Consider the following 5,751-nt stretch of genomic DNA (forward strand, 5'->3'; position numbering starts at 1 on the left):
AAAACAATGTATGGCAGTCTCCTTGACTGAATTTATGATCTGATTCAGTGGTTCCACCCATACTCAGTTTTTCCTCCGGCTCGTGTACTACCCACCTTTGGCAATACTGGAAAAAATTCGAACGTGCCACGGGTTCGCGTCAGGGCATATTTATTGATCCGATTCTTTCTTAGAGTCCCAAAATATTGTATGGCAGTCTGCACGACCGAATTTATGATCCAATTCAGTGGTTCCACCCGTGCTCAGTTTTTCCTCCGGCTCGTGTACTGCCCCCTTTGGCAATACCGGCAAAATTTCGAACGGGCCACGAGGTGGCGTCAGGGCATAATTATTGATAGGATTTCATGTTAGTCTCCATGACCGAATTTATGATTCGATTCAGTGGTTCCACCCGTGCTCAGTTTTTCCTCCGGCTCGTGTACTACCCCTTTTGGCAATACTGGCAAAATTTCAAACGGGCCACGTGGTGGCGTCAGGGCATAATTATTGATCCGATTCTTTCTTAGGGTCATAAAATATTGCATGTCAGTCTCCATGACCGAATGTTTGATCTGATTCAGTGGTTCTGTCCATACTCAGGTTTTCCTCCGGCTCGTGTACTAACCCCTTTACTATACTGGCAAAAGTTCGAACGGGCCACGGGATGGCGTCAGGGCATAATTATTTATCCGTTTCTTTATTAGGGTCACAAAACAATGTATGGCAGTCTCCTTGACTGAATTTATGATCTGATTCAGTGGTTCCACCCATACTCAGTTTTTCCTCCGGCTCGTGTACTACCCACCTTTGGCAATACTGGGAAAAATTCGAACGTGCCACGGGTTCGCGTCAGGACATATTTATTGATCCGATTCTTTCTTAGAGTCGCAAAATATTGTATGGCAGTCTGCAAGACCGAATTTATGATCCGATTCAGTGGTTCTATCCATACTCAGTTTTTCCACCGGCTCGTGTAATACCCCCTTTGGCAATACTGGCAAAATTTCGAACGGGCCACGGGGTGGCGTCAGGGCAAAATTAATGATCCGATTCTTTCTTAGGGTCATAAAATATTGTATGGAAGTCTACATGACCGAATTTATGATCCGATTCAGTGGTTCCACCCATGCTCAATTTTTCCTCCGGCTCGTGTACTACCCCTTTTGGCAATACTGGCAAATTTCGAACGGGCCACGTGGTGGCGTCAGGGCATAATTATTGATCCGATTCTTTCTTAGGGTCATAAAATATTGCATGTCAGTCTCCATGACCGAATTTATGATCTGATTCAGTGGTTCTATCCATACTCAGGTTTTCCACCGGCTCGTGTACTACCCCCTTTGGTCATACTGGCAAAAGTTCGAACGGGCCACGGGATGGCGTCAGGGCATAATTACTTATCCGATTCTTTCTTAGGGTCACAAAATAATGTATGGCAGTCTCCTTGACCGAATTTATGATCTGATTCAGTGGTTCCACCCATACTCAGTTTTTCCTCCGGCTCGTGTACTACCCACCTTTGGCAATACTGGCAAAATTTCGAACGTGCCACGGGTTCGCGTCAGGGCATAATTATTGATCTGAATCTTTCTTAGAGTCACAAAATGTTGTATGGCAGTCTGCATGACCGAATTTATGATCCAATTCAGTGGTTCCACCCATGCTCAGTTTTTCCTCCGGCTCGTGTACTACCCCTTTGGCAATACTGGCAAAATTTCGAACGGGCCACGGGGTGGCATCAGGGCATAATTATTGATCCGATTCTTTCTTTGGGTCATAAAATATTGCATGTTTGTCTCCAAGATCGAATTTATGATCCGATTCAGGGGTTCCGCCCATAGTCAGTTTTTCCTCCGGCTCGTGTACTACCACCTTTGGCAATACTGGCAAAATTTCGAACTGGCCACGGGGTCGCGTCAGTTCATAATTATTGATCCGATTCTTTCTTAGGGTCACAAAATATTTTATGGCAGTCTCCATGACCGAATTTATGATCCGATTCAGTGGTACCACCCTTGCTCAGTTTTTCCTCCAGCTCATGTACTACCCCTTTTGAAAATACTGGCAAAACTTCGAACGGGCCACGGGATGGCGTCAGGGCATAATTATTGATCCGATTCTTTCTTAGGGTCACAAAATAATGTATGGCAGTCTCCATGACCAAATTTATGATCTAATTCCGTGGTTCCACCCATACTCAGTTTATCCTCCGGCTCGTGTACTACCACATTTTGCAATACTGGCAAAATTTCGAACGTTCCACGGGGTCGCGTCGGGGCATAATAATTGATCCGATCTTTTCTTATGGTAATAAAATATTGCATGGCCGTCTCAATGACCGAATTTATGATTCGATTCAGTGGTTCCACCCATACTCAGTTTTTCCTCCGGCTCGTGTACTACCACCTTTGGCAATACTGGCAAAATTTCGAACGGGCCACGGGGTCTCGTCAGGGCATAATTGTTGATCCGATTTTTTCTCAAGGTCGTAAAATATTGCATGGCAGTCTCTATGACCGAATTTATGATCTGATTCAGTCGTTCCACCCATGCTCAAATTTTCCTCCGGCTCGTGTACTACCCCCTATGGCAATACTGGCAAAATTTCGAACGGGCCACGGGGTGGTGTCAGGGCATAATTATTGAACCGATACTTTCTTAGGGTCATAAAATATTGCATGGCAGTCTCCATGACCGAATTTATGATCCGATTCAGTGGTACCACCAATACTTAGTTTTTCCTCCGACTCGTGTACTACCACCTTTGGCAATACTGGAAAAATTTCAAACGTGCCACGGGTTCGCGATGGTGCATAATTATTGATCCGATTCTTTCTTAAGGTCACAAAATATTTTATGGCAGTCCCCATGACCCAATATATGATCCGATTCAGTGGTTCCACCCTTGCTCAGTTTTTCCTCCGGCTCGTGTACTACCCACCTCTGGCAATACTGTCAAAATTTCGAACGGGCCACGGGGTGGCATCAGGGCATAATTATTGATCCGATTCTTTCTTAGGGTCATAAAATATTGCATTGAAGTCTCCATGACCGAATTCATGATCCAATTCAGGGGTTCCACCCAAATTCAGTTTTTCCTCCGGCTCGTGTACTACCACCTTTTGCAATACTGGCAGAATTTCGAACGTGCCACGGGGTCGCGTCAGGGCATAATTATTGATCCGATTCTTTCCTAGGGTCACAAAATATTGAATGGCTGTCTCCATGTCCGAATTTATGATCCGATTCAGTAGTTCCACCCATGCTCAGTTTTTCCTCCGGCTCGTGTACTACCCCCTTTGGCAATACTGGCAAAATTTCGAACGGGCCACGGGGTGGCTTCAGGGCATAATTATTGATCCGATTCTTTTTTAGGGTCATAAAATATTGTATGGCAGTCTGCATGACCGAATTTATGATCCGATTCAGTGGTTCAACCCATGCTCTGTTTTTCCTCCGGCTCGTGTACTACCACCTTTGGCAATACTGGCAAAATTTCGAGCGTGCCACGGGGTCGCGTCGGGGCATAATTATTGATCCGATTCTTTCTTAGGGTCACAAAATAATGTATGGCAGTCTCCATGACCAAATTTATGATCTGATTCAGTGGTTCCACCCATACTCAGTTTTTCCTCCGGCTTAAGTACTACCACCTTTGGCAATACTGGCAAAATTTCGAACGTGCCACGGGGTCGCGTCGGGGCATAATTATTGATACGATTTTTTCTTAGGGTCATAAAATAATGCATGGCAGTCTCCATGACCGAATTTATGATCTGATTCAGTGGTTCCACCCATACTCAGTTTTTCCTCTGGCTCGTGTACTACCCCCTTTGGCAATACTGGCAAAATTTCTAACGTGCCATGGGTTTTGTCAAGGCATAATTATTGATCCGATTCTTTCTTATGGTCACAAAATATTGTATGGCAGTCTCCATGACCGAATTTATGATCCGATTCGGTAATTCCACCCTTGCTCAGTTTTTCCTCCGGCTCGTGAACTACCACCTTTGGCAATACTGGCAAAATTTCGAACGGGCCACGGGGTCGCGTCAGGGCATAATTATTGATCCGATTCTTTCTTAGGGTCACAAAATATTGTATAGCAGTCTCCATGACCGAATTTATGATCCGATTCAGTGGTTCCACCCATGCTCAGTTTTTCCTCCGGCTCGTGTACTACCACTTTTTGCAATACTGGCAAAATTTGAACGGGCCACGGGGTCGCGTCAGGGCATGATTATTGATCTGATTCTTTCTTAGGGTAACAAAATATTGTATGGCAGTCTCCATGACCGAATTTATGATCCGATTCAGTGGTTCCACCCTTGCTCAGTTTTTCCTCCGGCTCGTGTACTACCCCTTTTGGAAATACTGGCAAAACTTCGAACGGGCCACGAGATGGCGTTAGGGCATAATTATTGATCCGATTCTTTCTTAGGGTCACAAAATAATGTATGGCAGTCTCCATGACCGAATTTATGATCCGATTCAGTGGTTCCACCCTTGAATTTATGATCCGTTTCTTTCTTAGGGTCATAAAATGTTGTATGGAAGTCTGCATGACCGAATTTATGATCCGATTTAGTGGTTCCACCCATACTCAGTTTTTCCTCCGGCTCGTGTACTACCCCTTTTGGAAATACTGGCAAAACTTCGAACGGGCCACGGGATGGCGTCAGGGCATAATTATTGATCCGATTCTTTCCTAGGGTCACAAAATAATGCATGGCAGTCTCCATGACCGAATTTATGATCTGATTCAGTGGTTCTATCCATACTCAGGTTTTCCTCCGGCTCGTGTACTACCCTCTTTGGCCATACTGGCAAAACTTCGAACGGGCCACTGGATGGCGTCCGGCATAATTATTTATCCGATTCTTTCTTAGGGTCACAAAATAATGTATGGCAGTCTCCTTGACCGAATTTATGATCTGATTCAGTGGTTCCACCCATACTCAGTTTTTCCTCCGGCTCGTGTACTACCCACTTTTGGCAACACCGGCAAAATTTCGAACGTGCCACGGGTTTGCGTCAGGGCATAATTATTGATCCGATTCTTTCTTAGAGTCACAAAATATTGCATGTTAGTCTCCAAGATCTAATATATGATCCGATTCAGTGGTTCCACCAAAAGTCAGTGTTTCCTCCGGCTCGTGTACTACCACCTTTGGCAATACTGGCAAAATTTCGAACAGGCCACGGGGTCGCGTCAGGGCATAATTATTGATCCGATTCTTTCTTAGGATCACAAAATGTTGCATATTAGTCTCCAAGATCGAATATATGGTCCGATTCAGGGGTTCCACCCAAAGTCAGTTTTTCCTCCGGCTCGTGTACTACCACCTTTGGCAATACTGGCAAAATTTCGAACAGGCCACGGGGTCGCGTCAAGGCATAATTATTGATCCGATTCTTTCTTAGGGACATAAAATATTGTATGGCAGTCTGCATGTCCGAATTTATGATCCGATTCAGTGGTTCCACCCACGCTCAGTTTTTCCTCCGGCTCGTGTACTACCCCCTTTGGCAATATTGGCAAAATTTCGAACGGGCCACGGGGTGGCTTCAGGGCATAATTATTGATCCGATTCTTTCTTAGGGTCATAAAATATTGCATATTTGTCTCCAAGATCGAATTTATGATCCGATTCAGGGGTTCCACCCATAGTCAGTTTTTCCTCAGGCTCGTGTACTACCACCTTTGGCAATACTTGCAAAATTTCGAACGGGCCACGGGGTCGCGTCAGGGCATAATTATTGATCCGATTC

At 45.0% G+C, this 5,751-nt stretch overlaps 1 long non-coding RNA gene across 1 annotated transcript; it reads left to right on the forward strand.

The window, feature by feature from the left end:
* Positions 1–659: 659 nt before the first annotated feature.
* On the forward strand, positions 660–1,991 carry LOC143549778 (uncharacterized). Its single transcript, XR_013138197.1, has 2 exons — positions 660–1,575; positions 1,930–1,991. It is a non-coding gene; the product is annotated as an uncharacterized LOC143549778 (long non-coding RNA).
* The last annotated feature ends 3,760 nt before the right edge of the window (positions 1,992–5,751 follow it).

Source organism: Bidens hawaiensis, unplaced genomic scaffold (genome assembly GCF_021521415.1).
Source record: "Bidens hawaiensis isolate Kalapana, Puna unplaced genomic scaffold, B.hawaiensis_p1.1 tig00015775_1, whole genome shotgun sequence".
Classification (NCBI taxonomy): domain Eukaryota; kingdom Viridiplantae; phylum Streptophyta; class Magnoliopsida; order Asterales; family Asteraceae; genus Bidens; species Bidens hawaiensis.